The 25,153-nt window shown below is 36.0% G+C and overlaps 4 long non-coding RNA genes across 4 annotated transcripts; all 4 read left to right on the forward strand.

The window, feature by feature from the left end:
• Positions 1-6,695: 6,695 nt before the first annotated feature.
• Positions 6,696-7,400, forward strand: LOC103479808 (uncharacterized). Its single transcript, XR_535993.3, has 3 exons — positions 6,696-6,843; positions 6,936-7,023; positions 7,174-7,400. It is a non-coding gene; the product is annotated as an uncharacterized LOC103479808 (long non-coding RNA).
• A 3,351-nt stretch (positions 7,401-10,751) lies between these two features.
• On the forward strand, positions 10,752-11,461 carry LOC145548115 (uncharacterized). Its single transcript, XR_014084407.1, has 3 exons — positions 10,752-10,902; positions 10,995-11,084; positions 11,235-11,461. It is a non-coding gene; the product is annotated as an uncharacterized LOC145548115 (long non-coding RNA).
• A 5,476-nt stretch (positions 11,462-16,937) lies between these two features.
• LOC145548111 (uncharacterized) lies at positions 16,938-18,032 on the forward strand. Its single transcript, XR_014084405.1, has 5 exons — positions 16,938-17,095; positions 17,270-17,347; positions 17,467-17,490; positions 17,674-17,713; positions 17,797-18,032. It is a non-coding gene; the product is annotated as an uncharacterized LOC145548111 (long non-coding RNA).
• Positions 18,033-22,072: 4,040 nt separating this feature from the next.
• Positions 22,073-23,584, forward strand: LOC145548159 (uncharacterized). Its single transcript, XR_014084451.1, has 5 exons — positions 22,073-22,586; positions 22,680-22,754; positions 22,907-22,944; positions 23,071-23,150; positions 23,239-23,584. It is a non-coding gene; the product is annotated as an uncharacterized LOC145548159 (long non-coding RNA).
• Positions 23,585-25,153: the final 1,569 nt, after the last annotated feature.

A 25,153-nucleotide genomic window follows, 5' to 3' on the forward strand; every position in this document is an offset into this window, starting at 1 on the left:
TATAGTTAAACTTCATCTGAAAAAAATACGGCTTAATTTCAATTAGGAAATGGTTGACGTGAAATTAATCGATTAAACGAGAATTTTCTGCATCACTTATGTGGTAGATTATAGATTTGTCAAAGTAAAACAAAGTCTGATAAAGTTGTAACACCACTTTACAACTTTACTGCTCTTCAACTTTAGTGTCAAAACAGTTTTGTCTACAGCAGAGGCATCCCTGTTACTCCATCCATCACAGCTAATTGTCGTGATTCCATCTTTTGGATCTGAGACCAAACACAGAAGCTGCAAACCACAGCAAGAAAACCTAACCTAGAAATGTGGAAATGTCATAGTCTTCTCATCATCTTTGAATACACAAGCTACCATGAAGAGTAAATAAATCCAAAAATACCGCTACCAAAAATGTTGATAGTGTAGAACAATATTCTGGCAGTCCAAACACACCAACCTCCAGAACTGAGTCAGAATCAGCAGAGGCAGTGTATATTTTCTCATCCTGGGCTTTAAAATCAGTAATCAGAGACTTTTTGTAGTGGGATACATTAATGGAGTTACAGCATTGGTCACAAATCACGTGACAAATGCTTCCTTGAGAAGTAATTAGGACATCTAGTGCCATCTGGTGTTAAAAAAGTTTATTACATGTTGAAGTAGATGGAAGAGTTTAAAATTATTCCATTATGAGCGCTGTGGGATTATTAGCAAAAGGTTTGAGACCATCAGTTGTATGTGCGCTGTTAAAATAATCAGTGTACCACAATAACGTTTTTTGATGTTTATAATACTGGCACCATGTGCAGGGTACAACCCGCCTCTCACCGATAAGCCACCGGAGGTAGGCACCAGCCAGCATAGGTATGTGCAGATTAAATAATTCTGCCATATCTGTGAGTCAGATAGGGTCTCATGCTACGGAAACATAATGTGGGAAAAATGGTTGTGTGTTTGCTAGTGTTTTGCCAGAAAGAAAAGTTAAAAAGCCAAAATGCAGGAGTCCCACAGCCTGTTGACAAGGACAAAGATACAGAACAGAACGAAAAGTCCCTCAACAGGCTGGACGAGATAAAGGTCTTGATTCAGAGCTGGAGCTTGTTCTAACACTCTTCCTGGAATGTTACTTGGATTTACCAGTAGCCAGATGTTACGTTTGTGGTTTGATAGTGGTGGATATGAGCTGAATCTTTGATAACATGCAGAGGCTTGTTTCACAAAACCAGTATAACGTATAAAGCTGGAATCTTCTGGACCTTTTGCCTGAATTAAGCCTTAAATTGGTTTCACAAAAACAGTAGCACAAAAGTTACCATGATTTATCCTGTTCAGCCTGTTCCAGACCAGGCTAACAGCCAGGCTTAGTTAATCCTAATGCTTTGTCTGTTCACCCAGCAGTCAAAAAAGAAACTATGTGCTTGTCAATAATTCCGTTTTCTTATCTCAGTTAGTATTTTATTTTCTTACCTACCCTGCATCAATATACCAATGATCCATCTTCATATTTAATCAAGTATAATTATTATTATGATGGAAGCTTTGCCATCATCACATTTATTATTGAAAGTCTCACATGTATGAATATTTATTTGAAACTTTTTAATTCATTTAAATGTGACATTTATGGTTTTCCGTATCCCACATCCCATGACGCCTTTAATGAAAAGCCTTTTGGTCAATGCACTGCTGAAGCACACAGGAACAGAGAGGGAGAGTGAAAAACAGGAACTCTGCCTACATGTGGGAACATGTTGATTGAGGTTTCAAGATTTTTGAAAACTGTGACAATAACACACACTTATATGGTCCATATATAAATACAAACAGCACATTCTTCTGTCCAGAGGTACTGTTGAAGCACATGCACCCTATTTTGTTTTGAGGCTGGTATTCAGTTTTTTCAGCAGATAAAACTAAATAGCAAGAGAAATTTTCCACTCTTTGCCAATGTTAGAATAATGTGTCAAAACCACTGTGGTGAAACGTCCGACTTAAATTTCAGACAGATGGTAAACGAAAGAAGAAAACAAGTAACAGTACCCACCAGCTGGACCCGAACAATTAAAATGTCTCTGAATATCTCACAATAGACAATCTTCACTAATGAGATTTTACTTGTAGCACTTTGGGTTGATTCTACAAAATTCCTTGAATATACTGATGTTTGTTTGGTTACATGTTGGTGGTGGTTTAATTTTGTTGTTCCCAAAAGCATTTTGTAAAGAGTCTAGTCTTGGAGTCAAATTTCACTGATTCACACTGATTCATCAACCCTTATGCAAAGTGTGCAAAGTAAAATATCTATTTGAGAAAATCATTCTCAAAACTCAGACCAGATTCTGTCAAAACATGTTAAGTCAGTTATGGAAAAATACTACCTTCTCATGTAACAGTTTATTTTTATTTTTTATTAAATCCTGGTTTTGTAATATGTTGGGTGACGTTAGTTAAATTCCAGGTTTATTTAACCAGTAACCAGTTTGTTTACATACAACTCCACAAGAAATGAATTGTTGAATTTAGTAATCAAGTTTTAAGATGCTGTCATGAATGCATGTTTAACATGTATCTGTTATTATTTTATCAATGGCTTGAATCCCTCCTGTTGTCCTCGGGTCAAAATGACCCACCATTGTGTTAAAACCCCCCCAAAAATCCCCTAAATGTTATTTTTTTAACTTGAGATTTTAAGACTTTTCCTAGATTGGCCCATACAATAGAAAAAGTTAAATGTTGTTTTTATTCACATTTCCATGTAAGCTGTACAAAAAAAGGTTCAAAGATGGTCTTCGGGTCAAAATGACCTGTGAGGCAAATAGAGTTGAAATCAAGGTCACAGAGTTATTTACAAACCACAAAATGTAACAAAGTTTTAGTTGTGTCTCAGATCAATCAGGGCACAATAAACAGGCAAATCAGGTGGTGAGATTGACTGCAGCCTACTGTTATCAAGAGGTGTATACAGGTCCCGAGGTGAGGCTGCAGCTAGTCTATGGGATGCAGAGAGTGGAAGGCCAATTTTCCGAGCCACAATGCCACTCAAACTCTTTCACACCTACTCAAGACTGATACGATTTGATGACCGTGAATCAAGACCAGCAAGACGTGTGACAGACAAACTTGCAGCCATAAGAGAGGTATGGGACAAGTGGGTGGAGCGGTTGCCCTACCTCTACAATCCAGGGCCTGATGTAACAGTGGATGAGCAACTGGTTCCATTTAGAGGTAATCTGTTTTCATATTTGTAATAAAAGTGATTTTCACTATTGATTTCTTTGACTGTTTTCTGTGACACTGATACTAATCACTGATGCTAATGTCTTTTGTCCAAAGGTCGTTGTCCTTTCCGGCAGTATATGCCCAAGCCAGCAAAATATGGGATCAAGTCATGGGTGGTTTGCGATGCCAAATCAAGCTATGCTTGGAAAATGCAAGTCTACACTGGGAAGTCAACCAGTGGATGCCCAGAGAAGAACCAGGGGATGCGAGTTGTGCTTGATGTGACAGAGGGACTGAGGGGTCACAATGTGACATGTGACAATTTCTTCACCTCTTATGAACTCGGACAGCAGCTCCTGAAGAGGAAGATCACCATGGTTGGTACAGTTCGAAAGAACAAGCCTGAGCTCCCACCTGCACTGCTTGCGTCAAAGGAGAGAGAGGTCTTCTCCTCAAAGTTTGCCTTCACGCCCACCACCACTCTAGTTTCCTACCTCCCAAAGAAAAACAAGAATGTAGTTCTTCTGAGCACACTGCACAAAGACGGCGACATTAGTGATCGTGAGGACAGGAAGCCAATCATCATCCTGGAATACAACCGCAACAAAGGAGGTGTGGACAACCTAGACAAGGTGATTGGAACATATAGCTGCAGAAGAATGACCGCCCGCTGGCCCCTGGTCATCTTCCACAACATCATTGATGTGTCCTCCTACAATGCCTTTGTGATTTGGAGAGACATCAACCCAACCTGGATGTCTCGTAAGCACAACAAGAGGAGGGTGTTCCTGGAGCAGCTAGGAAAGGCACTTGTAACTCCACTCATTGAAAGAAGGAAGCATGTCCCCCGCACAGAAGCCTCAGCAGCAGTTGTGAAAGCTATTCAGAGTGCAGCAGCTCCTGATCAACCTGAGGATCCATCTACCACAGCCACTTCCCCAGCTAAGCCAAGTAAGAGGAAGAGATGTCAGTTCTGCCCTCAAAAGAAGGACTGTAAAACACATACTGTGTGCTGCAGGTGTAAGAAATATATCTGCAAAGGCTGTGCACTTGCATACTGCCCTACATGTGCTAATTAATTGAATGGGTTATGTTATTTTTCATATTTTTGTATTGTACATTCTCTTAAATTGTTCACTGGAGAAAAGTAAAAGAAAATGAGTCACTGAGATGAATAAAAATGCATTCAAAACTCCTTTTTGCACATTTTTTTATTTTCTTAAGCTATAGAAATTCAAGTGGAGAGGGAAAACTCAAGTATTCACACATTTTGTGGTGAATGACAATATACAAGATGAAATTTGGTGTTTAAAATTCAATTAAGCTGCTTATATTGGGGGTTTAGTGAAGACGGGTCATTTTGACCTGGAGGACACAGGATGTATACAGAAAATGTTTTTGGTGCCTCAAAATGACTTCCTGTTATTCAGTATTCATACTCTCTCGCCTTAACATCTCACAGAATGGACAGGTGTGATCAAACTGAAAGACATGTTGTGATTTAACACCGAACATCTGATGAGGTGAGAAGGAAAACAAATATGAGGAGAAAAACAATATTTTTCATTTAAAAAAGAAAAACAGTAACTGGTCGTCTGAAAATATCTGGTGATGCAAAGTAGTGATGCAAAGTAGAAAAATGTGGAAATGTCACAAGCAAAAGCTGGAAATTAATGTCATCATATTGATTCCCACAAGGGTTGTCACATTAGTAGAGTTTCTACAACAGAATTATAAGAATAACAAACATTTGCTTTTCTATCTTGTCCACACTATTGAATTTTACCAACACTAATGCAACTTCTGTAGAAAATGATTGCTAAAATTGATTTCTAGACAGACAGACAACAGACAGACAGATGTTGTTTTGCCCACTTATTGTTGCATTTTGGGAAGTTGGTGGTGCTAGAAAATGATTGCTAAAATTGATTTCTAGACAGACAGACAACAGACAGACAGATGTTGTTTTGCCCACTTATTGTTGCATTTTGGGAAGTTGGTGGTGCAATTTCTCAGATTTCTACACCCCTTTGTGACAGTCAGATACCGAGACTCTCTTTCCCACAGCCCATGTCAGCACAAACATTCAAGTTCACTGTTACATGACAACCATTTTCACAATCATCTCAGCAATTACAGCAATTTTATTCCCTTCAACAACACTGGTCATCCTGAAAACGCCGTGGCGAGCTGCCATGGGCGGTTTTCATAGAAGGCCATAAGTTGTCCAAGATACAAGCAAATAATGGTCAATTCAAAGTCAGGTTTTCTGATGGAACTAGTTTGAAATCAATTAAAGGTGTCAGCGGGAAGCTTCTCTGGGACATACAAAGGATTTTGTATTTGGGGAAAAATATACCAGTTGAAATTGTTGCCTGTGATCATAAGGCAGTGTTTGTGAAGTTGGGTAGTTGGGAGAAGTTATTCTGCTTACATGTATGAATAATTTTAGCATTAAAATGAATATTAGCATAAATTCTGATAACTGACAATCGTACTTACTTGCAAAACAGAGATTGAGAGGATCATGGAACGTAATGGGAGTCTGAATATATATGATGTGTTTAGTAACATTGAAACCAAACACTAAATAAAGTTCTAAAAACAAAATTAATGTAGAAAAACAAAAAAAGATAACCAGGAATCTGATACGTCAGAACACTGTCAATAATAAAAAGCTCCAAGATATAAATATCAATGAAATGAAAATGTGCTCAACTTTGAAGGAACACTTTCCTGCTTAATTATTGAGGCACTGAACACTAAAATATAAAACATTGTCTTCAACTAACAACAATGAGCATAACAGATGCCAAATCAGATCAAATAAAGTGGAAATCTAGAAACAGGATGACCGTGGTACTGTGGTAGGACTGCAGTGGTTTACCATATAGATTATCCATAAAAAAAAAGGTTTTCTCATTATTAAAGTCTGTGATGAACAAATGTAGAATTTCTGTTTTTAACTTTTACATTTGAATACATTAGGTCTCCTACCAAGTCTTCTGTTTGTCCATTTAATTTTTTATTCACACATTAAGTCAATCACATACTGTGTGATTTTGAACAATTTAAAAAATGCACCTGCATATGTCTGTGAGACCCTCAAGAAGTCACAGAGTCACATAACCAGGCATTCATCAATTTCCTCCTAAGGGCAAAAGCACTAAAAGCCAAAGTGCAGCTTGATGAAAAATGTGAAATGCAAAATTTTGTTTCAAATGTAATATTTGAACTATAATTTGTCATCGGTCATAACACGGTTTTGACAGTAATCAGTGTAATGATAGACAGACACAAACCTCCTTATTTCCGCATTCTGCATGGTTTCACCAAAAAACATCAGATATTGTATGTCTTCAGAAGTAACAAACGTTTTATTGATGACAAATCTCTGACGCCTTTTGATTGAGTAAGGCTGGTTCTGTCAAAACTTCCTCTTTGTTCACATGCAAGTGTTTGGCTGCCAGTGTGTATATAAACACCTTTACAGCCTTCAGTTTCTCAGCCATGGAGAAGTTTCTACTTTTGGGCCTGTTGTGTCTGCAGGTTTTTCTGCTCGCTACAGCATTCACGTCTTCGGAGAAAGCTGCTCTCCTCACAGATGATCAACAGCTGGCCAATCTGGTAAGATGACAGGAAGCCTCACTGAAGTGCTTAAGACATAAAGTGCAGTGAGTTTTATTTACGTTTTTGGTTTCTTTTCCATTTGGTCACAGAAGGAAGAAGGCAAAGGGATGAAGAGAACTCATTTCGAGGATGGAAGGCTGTGGAAGGAGGATTGGGGACTGTAATTCTTTCAGAGTGGTAAGCTTTTTTTCTATCAACAACAAAACAACAAAAACTAAAAAAGCTAAATCAAAGTAACTTTTAAATTCTGAATGTACTCCTCAATGCGAGGCAGAACCTTTGTCGATGATCCTTTGTGGATCTAACTGTCTTTCTTTTGTAATTTAGGAACCAACAAAGAATCCAAAACCAACCAGAGCCAGAAAATAAATGATGGATGACAGAAACAACTTGCCAACACGTGAACATCAAAAATCCAAAATATTTTTTTTCTTATCAACTTCCTTATTTGCTATATCTCAAGTAAATCTTTGCTTTGCAACCTAATGAAATGCTTCAAGGAAATAAATCTGTTTTTTCTCATGCTTATTATATTAAAAACACATTTTAAATGATTGTTGGGTGATTATTTGTTAAGGGCGCTTATTATATTTAGGGGGTTAAATGCAGGTACCCATCTCCAGCAGGTGAGTACACCCTCAAGAAGTCACAGACACATACACACAACAAGATTATTTTAAACAGTGTCACTGTTTTTAAATTATTTTATACTGTTTTATACTTGTGCACATGTATTAATTAATTTTATTTTGTAACCAGGTTGCTGTGTATTGCAGATTTCTGCCAAGGTCCCTCTTGAAAATGAGATCTAGATCTCAACGGGGTTTACCTGGTTAAATAATAAAATAAGAATATATATATATATATATATATATAATTATTCCCCTAATTTGTTCAATCTCTCAATCTCTGCGGTAAAATAAAGATAAACTCTATAGTCCCGTAGAGTTTATTTTGCACTGAGTTGAGCATCTGTTTATAATTATTCAAAAATGACTTGTTTCAAACAGCACAAAAACATTGGATTAACTTAACCTTTAACTCAACTTTACTCTTCATAAAGGTGATTAAATTGCTTTGAGTGTTGTTTCATATCAGAACATAGTCCTGATATGATTTGTCAGAATTGAAAAATTGATTAATATCCAATTAAACGACGGAGAATAAGGTTAAAGTGGGTCTGTATTAAGAGAGGGGCGTGATCAGAATTAAGATGCTGTGATACATTGAGTTGACTGTACGTATGTCTCTGTTGGGATCTGTTGTCTTTCTCAGGATTAAACCTTACATTCACCATACATCTTATCTCATAATGCAAACTGATGGTCTCAAAAAGTCTGTTGATAATCCCGCTGCACTCATAATGGAATAATTTTAAACTTTTCCACCTATACGTGCAGAATGTGTGACATGGTTTTTTAACACCAGATGGATCTCCAAATTACTTCTGAAGGAAGCCTCCGTCATGCGATCTGTGATCAATGCAGTAACTCCATTCCTGCAGACAACTGCATACAATGCTGGTTCTGACTCAGTTCTGGAGGCTGGTGTGTTTGGGTTTTCCAGAATAGTTTGCTCTACGCTACCAAGTTATTTTTGGATTTATTTGTTCTTCATTTTATTTATTTGCTCTTCATTCATTTGCTCTTCTTTATTTGCTATACAGTTGTGTATTCAAAGATGATCAGAAGAGTATGAAATTTCCAGATTTCTAGGTTAAGTTTTCTTGTGGTGGCTTGTAGCTTCTGTGTTTGGTATCAGATCCAAAAGATGGAAGCAGACAGTTAGCTGAGATGGGTGGGGTAATTGGGAATGCCTCTGCTGTGGGCAAAGCTGTTGTCTGGTGTTACAACTTTATCAGACATGTTTTACTTTGACAAATCTATAATCTAGAAGTGATGCAGAACATCCTTGTTTAATCCCTTAATTTCACATCAACCATTTCCTCCTTGAAATTAAGATATTTTTTTTCAGGTGAAGTTTAACAATAGCAGTAGAGAAGACAGCTGTGAAGAAAATAGCTTTCAATTTTGACATTTCCTTTACAGAAGAAGTAAAGCATGTAAATAATTGAAATGCTCCTGATTGTTCGCTGGTCCAACAGTGACATCTTGTGTTCATTTGTGGTTTTATTTCGAAGAGCGGTACATTTCTTCTTCATGTTTTTTTGTTTTGTTTTGTTTTTGTTTTTTGTAGCATGGTGCACTTCCACTGAAAAAACCAGAAGGAAATATTGAAAATATTTGGAAAGCAGAATAACATATACATTTGCGCAGATATGTTTTGTAATAAGAAAAGTAATTTGTTTATGGCTTAATCTCTTCATTAAAAAAGGAAAACTGCATAGGTTAGCCTCTACATTTTCTTTTTGTGACAACTGATTTGTTTAATTTTATTTGTTTGGTTTTATATTGTTTAAAAGGCTCTCAATGAAAATTTCTCAGATTTCTACACCCCTTTGTGACAGTCAGATACCGAGACTCTCTTTCCCACAGCCCATGTCAGCACAAACATTCAAGTTCAGTTACATGACAACCATTTTCACAATCATCTCAGCAATTACAGCAATTTTATTCCCTTCAACAACGCTGGTCATCCTGAAAACGCCGTGGCGAGCTGCCATGGGCGGTTTTCATAGAAGGCCATAAGTTGTCCAAGATACAAGCAAATAATGGTCAATTAAAAGTCAGGTTTTCTGATGGAACTAGTTTGAAATCAATTAAAGGTGTCAGCGGGAAGCTTCTCTGGGACATACAAAGGATTTTGTATTTGGGGAAAAATATACCAGTTGAAATTGTTGCCTGTGATCATAAGGCAGTGTTTGTGAAGTTGGGTAGTTGGGAGAAGTTATTCTGCTTACATGTATGAATAATTTTAGCATTAAAATGAATATTAGCATAAATTCTGATAACTGACAATCGTACTTACTTGCAAAACAGAGATTGAGAGGATCATGGAACGTAATGGGAGTCTGAATATATATGATGTTTTTAGTAACATTGAAACCAAACACTAAAATAAAGTTCTAAAAACAAAATTAATGTAGAAAAACAAAAAAAGATAACCAGGAATCTGATACGTCAGACCACTGTCAATAATAAAAAATCTCCAAGATATAAATATCAATGAAATGAAAATGTGCTAAACTTTGAAGGAACACTTTCCTGCTTAATTATTGAGGCACTGAACACTAAAATATAAAACATTGTCTTCAACTAACAACAATGAGCAATAACAGATGCCAAATCAGATCAAATAAAGTGGAAATCTAGAAACAGGATGACCGTGGTACTGTGGTAGGACTGCAGTGGTTTACCATATAGATTATCCATAAAAAAAAAGGTTTTCTCATTATTAAAGTCTGTGATGAACAAATGTAGAATTTCTGTTTTTAACTTTTACATTTGAATACATTAGGTCTCCTACCAAGTCTTCTGTTTGTCCATTTAATTTTTTATTCACACATTAAGTCAATCACATACTGTGTGATTTTGAACAATTTAAAAAATGCACCTGCATATGTCTGTGAGACCCTCAAGAAGTCACAGAGTCACATAACCAGGCATTCATCAATTTCCTCCTAAGGGCAAAAGCACTAAAAGCCAAAGTGCAGCTTGATGAAAAATGTGAAATGCAAAATTTTGTTTCAAATGTAATATTTGAACTATAATTTGTCATCGGTCATAACACGGTTTTGACAGTAATCAGTGTAATGATAGACAGACACAAACCTCCTTATTTCCGCATTCTGCATGGTTTCACCAAAAAACATCAGATATTGTATGTCTTCAGAAGTAACAAACGTTTTATTGATGACAAATCTCTGACGCCTTTTGATTGAGTAAGGCTGGTTCTGTCAAAACTTCCTCTTTGTTCACATGCAAGTGTTTGGCTGCCAGTGTGTATATAAACACCTTTACAGCCTTCAGTTTCTCAGCCATGGAGAAGTTTCTACTTTTGGGCCTGTTGTGTCTGCAGGTTTTTCTGCTCGCTACAGCATTCACGTCTTCGGAGAAAGCTGCTCTCCTCACAGATGATCAACAGCTGGCCAATCTGGTAAGATGACAGGAAGCCTCACTGAAGTGCTTAAGACATAAAGTGCAGTGAGTTTTATTTACGTTTTTGGTTTCTTTTCCATTTGGTCACAGAAGGAAGAAGGCAAAGGGATGAAGAGAACTCAATTTCGAGGATGGAAAGGCTGTGGAAGGAGGATTGGGGACTGTAATTCTTTCAGAGTGGTAAGCTTTTTTTCTATCAACAACAAAACAACAAAAACTAAAAAAGCTAAATCAAAGTAACTTTTAAATTCTGAATGTACTCCTCAATGCGAGGCAGAACCTTTGTCGATGATCCTTTGTTGATCTAACTGTCTTTCTTTTGTAATTTAGGAACCAACAAAGAATCCAAAACCAACCAGAGCCAGAAAATAAATGATGGATGACAGAAACAACTTGCCAACACGTGAACATCAAAAATCCAAAATATTTTTTTTCTTATCAACTTCCTTATTTGCTATATCTCAAGTAAATCTTTGCTTTGCAACCTAATGAAATGCTTCAAGGAAATAAATCTGTTTTTTCTCATGCTTATTATATTAAAAACACATTTTAAATGATTGTTGGGTGATTATTTGTTAAGGGCGCTTATTATATTTAGGGGGTTAAATGCAGGTACCCATCTCCAGCAGGTGAGTACACCCTCAAGAAGTCACAGACACATACACACAACAAGATTATTTTAAACAGTGTCACTGTTTTTAAATTATTTTATACTGTTTTATACTTGTGCACATGTATTAATTAATTTTATTTTGTAACCAGGTTGCTGTGTATTGCAGATTTCTGCCAAGGTCCCTCTTGAAAATGAGATCTAGATCTCAACGGGGTTTACCTGGTTAAATAATAAAATAAGAATATATATATATATATATATAATTATTCCCCTAATATTGTTCAATCTCTCAATCTCTGCGGTAAAATAAAGATAGTCAGGATAGTCCCGTAGAGTTTATTTTGCACTGAGTTGAGCATCTGTTTATAATTATTCAAAAATGACTTGTTCTCAAACAGCACAAAAACATTGGATTAACTTAACCTTTAACTCAACTTTACTCTTCATAAAGGTGATTAAATTGCTTTGAGTGTTGTTTCATATCAGAAACATAGTCCTGATATGATTTGTCAGAATTGAAAAATCGATTAATATCCAATTAAACGACGGAGAATAAAGGTTAAAGTGGGTCTGTATTAAGAGAGGGGCGTGATCAGAAATTAAGATGCTGTGATACATTGAGTTGACTGTACGTATGTCTCTGTTGGGATCTGTTGTCTTTCTCAGGATTAAAAACCTTACATTCACCATACATCTTATCTCATAATGCAAAACTGATGGTCTCAAAAAGTCTGTTGATAATCCCGCTGCACTCATAATGGAATAATTTTAAACTTTTCCACCTATACGTGCAGAATGTGTGACATGGTTTTTTAACACCAGATGGCTCTAGATCTCCAAATTACTTCTGAAGGAAGCCTCTGTCATGCGATCTGTGATCAATGCAGTAACTCCATTCCTGCAGACAACTGCATACAATGCTGGTTCTGACTCAGTTCTGGAGGCTGGTGTGTTTGGGTTTTCCAGAATAGTTTGCTCTACGCTACCAAGTTATTTTTGGATTTATTTGTTCTTCATTTTATTTATTTGCTCTTCATTCATTTGCTCTTCTTCTTTATTTGCTATACAGTTGTGTATTCAAAGATGATCAGAAGAGTATGAAATTTCCAGATTTCTAGGTTAAGTTTTCTTGTGGTGGCTTGTAGCTTCTGTGTTTGGTATCAGATCCAAAAGATGGAAGCAGACAGTTAGCTGAGATGGGTGGGGTAATTGGGAATGCCTCTGCTGTGGGCAAAGCTGTTGTCTGGTGTTACAACTTTATCAGACATGTTTTACTTTGACAAATCTATAATCTAGAAGTGATGCAGAACATCCTTGTTTAATCCCTTAATTTCACATCAACCATTTCCTCCTTGAAATTAAGATATTTTTTTTCAGGTGAAGTTTAACAATAGCAGTAGAGAAGACAGCTGTGAAGAAAATAGCTTTCAATTTTGACATTTCCTTTACAGAAGAAGTAAAGCATGTAAATAATTGAAATGCTCCTGATTGTTCGCTGGTCCAACAGTGACACCTTGTGTTCATTTGTGGTTTTATTTCGAAGAGCGGTACATTTCTTCTTCATGTTTTTTTTGTTTTGTTTTGTTTTTTGTTTTTTGTAGCATGGTGCACTTCCACTGAAAAAACCAGAAGGAAATATTGAAAATATTTGGAAAGCAGAATAACATATAAATTTGCGCAGATATGTTTTGTAATAAGAAAAGTAATTTGTTTATGGCTTAATCTCTTCATTAAAAAAGGAAAACTGCATAGGTTAGCCTCTACATTTTCTTTTTGTGACAACTGATTTGTTTAATTTTATTTGTTTGGTTTTATATTGTTTTAAAAGGCTCTCAATGAAGATTATATTTCACAGTGACTAAGCTTTGGAAATGAGTTTTTATTGGATTAAACATGTCCAGCCCTGCCAAGCACAGACGGGATTAAACTTCACCCGATTGGAGCTCCCTGCGTCTGGCTGTATTGTTCCAAGCGGTTGCTACAAAGAAAGTTGTAATAAATAATGTTTTTTTTTTTTTTTTTACTTAATTTGGTCCAAAATTTCACTTCATAATTTCATCAATTATGAAGTGCCATTGCTGATAAAAAAATATCATAATTAAAAACACTTGTTTTACTCAGTTACATTTGTTATTTTTATGGCAGTTAAATCAGATCTTTAGTTAGATCTTTCACGTTTTTATTACATCCATCTCAGTGTTTGACTGGAAACTTAAGCTACTCATCAGCATAGCCCCTTTTTAAAGAACCTGTATGTTCTTTAAAAACATCTGCATGTCTCTGCACAAAAGAGGGTTTTTGTATCACCGAGTGCAAGTCAACCATTATTAACTTTTACATGCTGAGATACAGATATGGCTTACACAAGGAGAAAATTCTTGGAAATCTATTTTTCTTTTCTTGGAAATATTTTTGTCACTCAGTCTTGCCCCTCTAGGCAAAACAGCCAAGCTCCTGTTTCAACTTGTGATGTCAAGAAAACCAGGAAACACAATCTGATCTTTGTCAGCTCTAAATTTTGTGGTACAATAATTGTGACTTCATTTTCTCCAGTAATTTATCTTGGATCTGTCATATTACTCAAACTCCACATCTGAAAACTGGAACCATTTTAGGCCTTGACTTTTGGTAACTGGTTTTGCTCTGTTAACCCTGTTAACCTGGATAAAACTTTTAAATATGGATGATGCATAAAAACATTAAAACAATTGAAGGGGACCCATTATGCTTCCTTGAAATAATTTAGGATAGATATTGGTTATGCATAACACATTGATTACATTTTTTTTCACAAAATCATTTTAAAAAAATGAGATTTCACTCAGTTCTTCATATTTTGAGAGGTGGGAGCAACATGACAAATTTAGCAGACCAACAGATGACTAGCATGAAGGCGCTCTACTTTCTGGAGACGGACTAAACAACCACTGGATCTATAATGCCTCTTTATCTTCTCCAAATTTTTAATTACTCTCACTCCACACCGTCTGCCTCTGGTAGTACATCTCCCTGATGCTTGCTGTTAAACCCACATTCCCAGAACTAAGCATCTGTCTGACCAAGCACAAAAACCCACAGGAGACTCTCCCCAAATTTCAGATCAAAGCAACATTTACTTTTATGCCTTTGGGTGTCACTTTAGGTCGTGACAGAAAGTAAACACAGAGTTTATTTTCTATCACTCTTAGAGGATTGAAAGAGTAAAATAATAAAATATGCATCTCAAATAAATTCTTCAGTTCTACTTTGTACACACTGAATGTTTCAGAAATAAAGAAAATATGTATTATGGAATTTCTTCTCAAGCTCTGATTTTATTGACTTTGTGTGTGTGCTGTATCGACATGAGTAATATATGTCATCCCAGTCTGAGGCTGCAGCAGAATGTCTAACACAATTTAATCTGATATGAAAATAAATAACTTTGAATTTTGGTGGTAAAATGACTATAACTTAAAATTTGAGCTTTCATATCAGAGTTTAAGAATTAAAAATCCTACCAGGAAGCAGCTTTAGGTGAGAAGCTGTTACCTTCTCACCTGAAACTAGAAACTCTAGGTTTTTTTTTGTTTTGTTTTTTTCAAACAAAACCTTCTTGCACATGTCTCTGCTACCAAGTCTGTTACTTGGAGTTAGAGTAATTTAATCAATGATTTATATCAAATTCAACCCCCAAATAAGAGTTGCATGATGGACATAGATAAATTGAAACCTGGGTATTAATTCAAACTGGAATGTTTTCTTCAGCTTCACCTGCATCATCCATTCACTGCTTTATGAACTTCAACTGCAGCCTATTGACATTCAGTCCACGCCTCATCAACGCCAATCATCAAGCAGGCCTCCATTTATAAGACCCTCCATCTACGACTCCATCTGCTCACCAGCCGAGCTTCAACTCAGCTCCACCCTTTCTCCACTTTGTTCTTCCGGCTCCTTCAGGCCTCCATCCTGTCTTTGGCCTCCACCATCGTCTGAGCGCCAAAATCTTTATTCTTTCATGTCAAACAAAACTTTCTAATTGTGTCTCTTTTTTGTGAGTCTCTCGGATTTGAAATATCCCTCTTACAAAGTTAAAAGGAAGGTCACATGAAATAATACAATCAAAGATAAAATGTCACGTAAAGAACACCCTCTAGCTAATTTGTGAAAGAAGGTTTAAATGAAAGAAGCAGCTGGAGTCAGGGCTGGTAAAATTTAAGCAAGCATTGGGTTGTTTCCTTCTTTTTCATTTTTAAAACTTTCCTAAAGGTAATTAAAAATTATAACTTTCTTCTGATTGGTGAATGTTGTATTTGTGCAGCACTGTGAACAGCAGTATCTCTCCTTCCAGTCAGGATTTACCAGTTGGTGACAAAATGACTCAACAATGTTCATCATTGAACAAAATGCTGCAAAAGATGTTTGACTGAAAATTGTCATTAAATAAAGAAGTTCTGTGGGATTTATTGATAAAACTGAGAGCTAAGGACTAAATTTGCCTGTGTCTTTTTTCTTTCTTTTTTGTTTTTGCTGTGGTGTTGAAACACGCTGTGGTGTTTATTTGTTGAAACACCACAGCGTACCTTGGCAAACTCTTCTAAAATTGTGTCTTTGCTTCAACATGTCTGAGTAAAAGAAGAAGAAAAAAACAGTACCTGGCCTTGGGATTTTACCAAGAATCACAAATTCATGGAAACACACCCCGTCACTTCATCTCTGCCAAAATTTAAACTAAAATCACTCCTCCTTCACCGCTCCCAGTAATTCTTTCTTTTTGTTGCTTGTTCTTTCCCAGCTGTCTTGCCTGTTTTGATCTGTTTCTGTGGGTATAAGAAAGCAGTATTATGCACTGAGGATGTTTATTTGTTGGTCTGATGTAAGATTCAGATTTTGAGTGTCATGTTTTTTATCAGTTGAAGGAATGAAATCATCATCAATAACAGAAACAAATGCTTTAAAACATCAGTTTGTGTGGATTTAACCTATATAATGCGTTTAACTTGTGAACTGAGTTACTGAAATGCATGAATTCATCATTAATATTCTAATTTATTGAATATGAATGTAGCTGGATCTGCAAAGCCAGTTCCTGAAGTGTCTGTCAGAAAATTAGCGTAAAATGTTTCCTTAAATCTGGTAATCTACACCCTGACCTGAATACCCTCCTGAACCAGGTCTTGTCTTTAATGCCCTGCGCTATGCCTCTCTGCAGCTGCTTTAGCTCAGCTTCACAGGCCGACTTTTAATCTCTACCTTTCCATCTAATTTCCATCTAAAAGTAGTAATGATTACAGCTCCACTTATAAAATTCTGAATGGCTTTGACCCATAATCAGAAAGTGAGAGGAAAAAAACACAATTTCACCATAAACAACTTGTTTTGGCGCCCCCTCCACAGTGGGTGGAGCTACGGCTGCCAGTGAGGATAAAAAGCCCTGAATGTTCCTCGGCTTCATCAGACTCTTCACTTCACCATGAACAAATCGGTGCTGCTCCTGCTCGGTCTGCAGATTTTCCTGCTCATCTCTGCCTTCAGCTCTGCAGATGCAGCCGCTCTGGTGACCGGTGACGAACAAAAGCGGCAGACTTTGGACGCGGTAAGAACATTGGAGCAGCTGCAGCAATGATGTGTTAATGGTGGAGATTGTCTGTGTCATAAGTTGAAGCGCTCAGTAAGAGTAAAACTTGGTGGGGAAGAAAGTTGTTTTTTTGTTTTTGTTCCTCTTGTTGGTGTCATCCTTTTCCCCCTTTTTTTTTCTCCTTTGACAAAGGAAACAATCAAGGATGTGAGAAGACAAAGAGCCAAACGTCAAAGACCTTGGTGCGCCCAGTTTAGGGGAGGATGTTCGGTATGTGGCTTGGAGAGAGAAGAATCCATGTCAATCTATTCTCTAGGCTGTGTTTTTATTAATTAAGAACACTGATATAAACAGATATTTTCTTACACTCTGACTTCTTTCTTTTGCAGTTGATTGAGTTGGCAACTATGAAGGTAAAATGATGTGAAATCATTCAATAGAACGGATGAAAGTTTCTGAAATCGATGTTTGTGCTGCAAAGAAAAAAAGGATGAAAGGAGCAGTTTAGGTCTCTGCAAGGACATTTCATGTCATTGTCATTGTGGAGAACACAAAACTAAACTATTTTCCTCTCATTGTTTCTGTCAAAATTACAGCCCAAAACAGTCGAATTTTCATAACCTGTGACAAAATAATGTAAGTATTTTTAGATTTTGAAATTATGTTCCTACGGCCAAATCTTTGTCTTCATCTTACCGAGAAACTCTTTTCTGTCTCAGTGAACAGAAGAAACCCAAAGGACAGAAGATCACAGTCCAGAAAATTAATGTGATGAAGTCCGACTTAAATCTTCCTCTCATCAGCAAATTATCTTAAATGCTGTGTTTTAATTCAATGTAAGCAGAAATAGAATAATAGAAATAAAGGATTTCAACATTAGCTTGTATGTAATTAATGTAATTAACATGTTTCACTTTCTCAATTGAGTTTCTGAAATAAACAGTATTTCCAATAATTTTCTCATTTACTGAATATGACTGTAAATGTTTCCTTGTGTGATGCTTTTTATTGTAGACTCTTCTTCTATGTGTATTTAGAAAGTTAACACATCAAATTAGAATTAAGTGCTTATTTTCACGTAAGGAGGAAGAAGATTTTTTTGTTGCCTCCCGTGTTCCAGTTATTCATGGCTTCCACATTCAGAGATTCTTCACAAATCTGTGTATCAAGAACTTCAGTCATGGACAAACACTTAATTCTTGCTCTGCTTGATTTCCTGCTTATCACAGCCTCTCAGCCGAAGTGGTTCTAGGATTATATGATTTAAAATCTCCCTACTACGATTTTTTTGTTGCAATTATATTTTTACAGTTGAATTAAGAATTGCATCTTTATGCAGGTATGCAAAGAAGGAAACTTTGCAAAGTAAAAGCAGGATTTAGATGGCACCATTTGGTAATACGTTTCTGCTGCCCACTGAATGAAAATCTATTGTCAACATTAGGACAGCAGCTGAACTGGGTTTGGATTATACATAAATTAGTGGACATGTTTTCTATTTATGCTCTACCTAGATATATTTTTGTGCTTTTTTTAGTAATTAAAGGATTTAAAAACTGCAGGCAGACCATGTGGCTTGACTCTGGAAACCTTTATATGTGTAAAGGTTTGTCTACAATTTGGAAAATTCAGATCAAAATGTTTTTGTTTTGGGCTGGGTGGCACCGAACTGATTGTGTCAAAAGACCAAGACTAGCTGGAAAAGTTGAATTTATTGCATAAATATGTAAGTGTGACATGGGTGGAAGGATCTTGATTGTGACTCGAAGGGCGTCACCCTAAGGCGAGATAATCTGGGTTTCCCTATTAAAAGTACCCAAGTCGATCTGGATTTATATGACAAAAGCAGAAATGGTTTACAAAATATATCTTAGTTATTTTTTAACAATATTGAAGAAATGCTTTATTATTTAAATTTAGAACCTAGGAAAAAGCAACCAAAGGCAAAATTAGCAATTATAATTTGGAACTTAGGACAAAAGTCTGCATCTCAGGGCTCAGAAAATTGTGCAACATTTAGAAATAGAAGGGAGGGGGGAGGGATATTGAAATAAAAAACTGAAAAATATCACCTCAAACTAAATAAACCAGTTGAATACTGCCCTCTTGTGGCCAAATACTGCGTAAAAAAAAGAAGCAATTTTAAGTTCTTTAGTCAATCTTCACTTTACAGTATCCATATGGAAATAGTTAGCAAAGACGGTTTAAAACCTTGAATGTTATTCAGGTGATCTGTGCTGCTCTTCCTGTTCAGTTTGCAGGTTCTTCCTGTGTTCATGTTTAATTACACACAACTGGTTTATCAAAGATTAATTTGCCAGTTTATGTATTCTGGTTAATATCAATTAACATTTTGTCTCTGTTACTCTACCAGTCAATTCAACATCTAAATGAAGGTTTACTGCTTACTTTTATGAATCCACCTATGGCTTCATCTTAAATAATGTAAGACATTAGTGATTAATTCATCTCCATCAGTCCAGCTGATTAAGGTATCATTTGAACCCAATGATTATGCCTAATTGTCTTTCTTTTTCTTTCAGTTCATTTTTTTTATTATTATTTTGAAAAGCATTATGACCTCTGAGAAACTTGCAGCTGTGGATGCTTCAATTGCAGCCATCTTATCCCACAAAATATTTTTCACAGACAGTTGCACGTCATCACAATGTCTATACATACTACTCTCTTGTTCAAATTATTACTAAAGCCTGCATTATCAACCAATAATGAGGATTATTGGTTGTATTGTATTGTTTTTCAGGTTGGAAACCGAATGATTACAGACCTGAGCTACACTGCCACCTTGTGTCCAAAAAGAGGAACAGATTGGAAAGCGTCACAAAAACTGAAAGCAAACACAAAGAGAGAGAAAAAACTTTACACACTCCAATATCCAGGGGTGAAAGTAGTTTTAAATTCTTGGGGGTACTATGACAAAAAATAGATATACATACATATTACTTCTTTGTGTGCTTTGGAGTTTCTGTGCTGATAAGTTTTTTTGCAAAGCAATAAAAGCTGGTAGCTCTTGAATTGCTACAAAATAAAGCTGTATTTCTCTCAGCCTAATGGCTGCAATGTTGACACCTTGAGATGCCATGAGACCTAAATCCTGAACATCATGGCATGGAGTGATCCTAGTTTTCCATGTCTGGCATATAACCATTTATTTATCTTTTAAACTAGTTCTATTGATCCTCTGTCCAGACAGAGGGATAATCAGTAGCCCAGCATCATGACCTGTTTGTTCTGAAGATCCTGCAGCTTCCACTTCTCTTCCTAACATGGTGCCTCCTCACCCTGACTCTCATGCTGCTAGGAGGAACCACAGAGCTCTGTTAGGTTAAAGCTCATCTTCTGAAGTTGGGATGTTTTTCCTCCAACAGGTTCCGAGGAATCACCTCAAACCAGATGTTGGACTGGATTTTATTTCAATGTCATTTGTGAATGTTAGAGCCTCATTTTCAACAGTGGAGCTATAAAGGTTGATAATGGTTATTATTTTAGAGAAAATCAACATCAATATTTCCACTAAATAAGAAGCAAAAAATAAAACAATAGTTTGATGGAGGACAAGCCTCTCAGACTCTGAGCTGACCGCACCAAACTATTTTTTATAATAGATAATTAATTTAATTTCACATAATTATCACGGAAGAAGCCATTTGCTTATTAAATACTTAATGAAAAATATATACCGTGTTTGATGTTTGTTGTAAATGACTTATAGTCACAAGGAACGAGGTAATTAGTCCAAGTTTGTCGTTTATTGAACGTTCAGAAACTACAGCGGCTGTCAAGGTCAAAGGTAACCAAAGGTAAAACAACCCGAACAGGTGATCAACTCTAAACCACTCGAACCTTTTTACTCTCCATCTCTCTCCGTCATTTAAGCACACCCGTTGCCATGACAACCTCCTGCACTCCACAAACCAACCACAGATTACGTTAAAAATATAACATTTAGTCCGTTACAGTATTAGGTTTGTAAGCTTGATACTTATTTTGCTATCATTAATAAACATCTCATGAACAAAGAGGTGGTTGATTAGTTAATTTTAAACTCCTGCTCTGCTATTTATTTTGGTAATGGAACCGAAACGCACAGAATTGCGCAACATCTTGTTGAAACAATAATTACTGAGATTATTATTTTTGTTGTGTCATTCATTTGAACACGTTTTGTTGACTTTGTTGTTGTTGTTCTTTAATAAAGTTACAAACGTTTCAAGCGAGTCAGAGGAGGACGTGCTGGTCTCAGCGTCCTGGCGGCGTTCAGTTTGTCTCCTAATGCCGAGATTGACTCAAAACCTTCCGCGATCAACATATCGCCCTGCTGCTCTAGCAAAGCACAAAGAGTTCAGAAATAATATGAAATGGGAAAAAAGTTATTTATTATCTGATTAAGTCGTGTTTTAGATTGTTCTTGAAAAACTAATCAGTCACGGCTGATTAGTAGGTGAACTCACGGCTGCACAGTGAACCCATTGATGTTTTACAGCCGCTCCTCTCTTGCAGGTACCCCCGCTAAATCTTTTAGGGGTATGCAGTACCCTCCCGTACCCCCTTACTTTCACCCCTGCCAATATCTATATTTACACCAATTATTTACAAAAACACTATCAATTATGAAATATTGGCTTTTTATAAATTGAGAACTTGGTTGCATCTCTCTTGCATGAATGAGTGCAAAAAATAAAGTTGACCAACATTTCGCATCTCTGTCCTAATTATCATTAACAAAGGAAACTTAATAAAATTATTTATCTTCGTTCTTCCTTCAGATTCTGAGAAACTAATTTCCATATTTTTCCCAACAAAGTCTTCCATGAACTTTGCTTCTCAAACATCTCAAATTTCCCTGTCAACTTTTTTCTGACACAGTTTGTCCTTTCTATGAATTTTCCATTAATTTCCTCAAATGCAACACCCTTTGAATAGTCTGCTTCTTTTTCAGTGACCTTTTATGACGTATCCTGGGTCAGCAGGGGAACGGCAAGCAAACACTTCAAGCATATCACTCTGCATCTAATGAATATACTTGATATATAACTTTCAGCTTTTTTGTTGAATTACTGATACACAAATTAATGCATCTGTATAAAAGAGCAGCATGTGTCCAAATAGCAACATTCCTGTATAATTCAGTAGTTTATTTTTGTTGCTTTGGACAGGAAATAACTAAAGAGGGAAGGCAAAGGAAGGAGACAAAGATAAACATACATAAAGTAAATGTTAGGGTTATGTAGGGTACGTCAAAATAAATTCTACAAATTTCTTTATGAGCCCACACCCAGCTTAATAGTTTCCTGGTTTACTTAAAATGCAAATGAAATCTGTAGCTGAAGAGGATATAAAGACTTACATGTCTTGAAGCTGAGTCAGACTCCTCAGATCATCCACTATGGACAAACGTTTGCTGTTGACTCTGTTGTGCCTGCAGGTTTTCCTGCTCATCACAGCTACGGAGACGCAGATGGAAACGGAGACTCCGCAGGACCCTCCGGTAATAAGCCCCACTTTGGAAAACACTTTTTAAAATATTTTTCTGTTTTCAATCCATGCAAAGCTGAAAAATGTTGATTCTGCATTTCTACAGGTGGCGAGAAAAGCTAAACCTCCTGGAAGAAGCCCGTGTTTGCAGAGTAACAGTAAATGTTCACGCAGACGTGGGGTGAGGCCGAACTTAATCCTTCATGGTTTTGCATTGTGTCTGAGCAACTGAGATACACAAATTTATTTGTGTATTTTATCTAATGATGTTTTTTTTGTGCAATCAGTCAGCTTCTACAGTTCTGTAAACTTCTTTCTTTATTTGTGTTACAGAAGGCTCAAGCTCCAACACCCAAACCTCCTTCATACAAGTAATAAATCTTTTGGAGACCAACATCCAATGTTTTTAAGTTCATTTGAACTGAACCTGGAAAAACTGTATATATAAAATATGTTTTAAAATTAGTCAATATTTTTTTTCTGTTTTTTTATTACAGCACTGGTGCCTTCAGTTCTATTATGACAACTTAAAGCCAAGTGGACACCGGATGAATCAGTGGCGTGAATAAAACCCAATGTAAAATCAACACGATGAAGACTAATAAACCTGGATGATGCATTTGTAGATTGATATATTGAAATATTCTATTTGCTCTTATTCGCAGTTGCCCTCACTTTCTGCTTGTCAAATGGAAAGAAAAGGGAGAGCCGGCAGACAGAGAAGATTTCTCAGCTTTTCTGAAAATTGCTAAATTTATAAGAATTATTTTTTGCACATGTTGCAAGTTTCTTTTCTGCATAATCCGTCAGATGTATTAACTGCATTTAAAACATGTATTTTAGACAGCATTTTGTAACAAAAAAAATCACAGCTGCTCCTGTGTTGCATTATGGAAAGGAAGGAAGTCATGAATAAATATCTCAAAGCTTCCTGTTAAGACTTCTGCTTCTTGAATAAGCTGTTTTGTCTAAGCTTTTGTGCACCTCAAATAAAGCTTATATTTCAACTAATTTGTGTCAATATAGCCTCATTTTCTTAATGTTTCTATATGTATTAAATTTAAAAAGATGTGCCACACTTGAAAATATTGTATTTATTTTTACAAATCCTCATAAAGGTTGTTCACACCACACTAGTTGTATTTATGAAACGTAATTATTTATCTTCCTTTTTTGAAGGGTTAAAACACCTTAATAATTGTAACTACTGCAAAAGTTTGATTTAAACTCAAAATGTAAACAATTAATTTATTTTTATTTATTTTTCTGAATGCGACAAAGAAGCTTTCATGAAAATACATTAAGATAGATACCAATAATCAATTAACTGGAATTAGGTATCTAAAATTGTAATGGCTAGAAGGTAAATATACAATCTGTCAGTTACAAAATTTTTTAAACATGTAAAGTGTCATTTTAAATGGTCAGTTAAAACAACTAAGAGTTTCAATAAAAACCTCTGTGTTCTTAGCATTATCAGTAATATAAAAAAACAGAAAAAAAGACGACTCATCAATATTTGCTCTCACTCTGAATGTTCAAACCTACAAATAGATTCCAAGCAAATATCAAGCTTCAAGTGACAGCATTCAGGGAAATGTAAAGCGGGAGTAAGATGGAACCAAAACCAGAAAGTAATTGTTTTGTGTTTAAAAAAAGAAGAAGAAGAAGAAATAAACAGAGTGTTAGCCAGACCTGTGCTCAAAGGGAGAGCAAAACCAAAACCTTCACAGACAAAAGGTTTATGTTGGTGCCGTTTTTATCTGATGTCTTTTAGTCAACTCTCCATGTGAGCCATCACAGGCTTAAACATTAGCAATTAGGACATCATGCCTTGATGCTCTTCTGCGTCATAATACTTATGCCATTTTTTGTTCTTGGTTGATTGCACTGCAGTCACAAACCTCACAGGTTTAGTCACAGACCTCACAGATAAACAGATCATGATGCAGTTTTTGTCTTCTGCCCTTTAGTCATCTCTCCATGTGAGCCATCATCTGATTAAGTGTTTTCATTGTTGCCTGCACAAAGAAGCTTCTAATATGCTTCTGTGGTGACACTTGATTTATCATTAATGACTTCTGCTACTCTATTTACATCGTGATGATAAAAAATATGTACTTTGTAACTATAATACTTGTATCTGAGTGCATAAATCCGGAGCATGTTTCTCAAACTTTCAGGGCAAGGGCCACTTGACCCATTTAACAGTCACAGACCACCTAACCTGACATCGTCCCACGATAACACATCTTAATATATAATGCAAACTGAAATGAAAATATTAGTCTCTTAATTCAGGTATTGTTTACTTTGTTCATCCTAATGACAAGAGTGGTGCTGTTTGGTAAATGTCCTGCCCACAACAAAGCCATGAACAGATCTACTTGGGCATTTTGAGTTATTTACAGATTATACACACACACATAATCTGTAAATTATATATATATATATATATATATATATATATATATATATATATATATATATATATATATATATATATATATATATATATATATATATATATATATATGACACACATATATATATGTGTGTCATATATATATGTGTGTCACA

The sequence above is a fragment of the Poecilia reticulata genome, chromosome 17 (genome assembly GCF_904066995.2).
Source record: "Poecilia reticulata chromosome 17, P_reticulata-male-v2, whole genome shotgun sequence".
NCBI classification, from domain to species: Eukaryota; Metazoa; Chordata; class Actinopteri; order Cyprinodontiformes; family Poeciliidae; genus Poecilia; species Poecilia reticulata.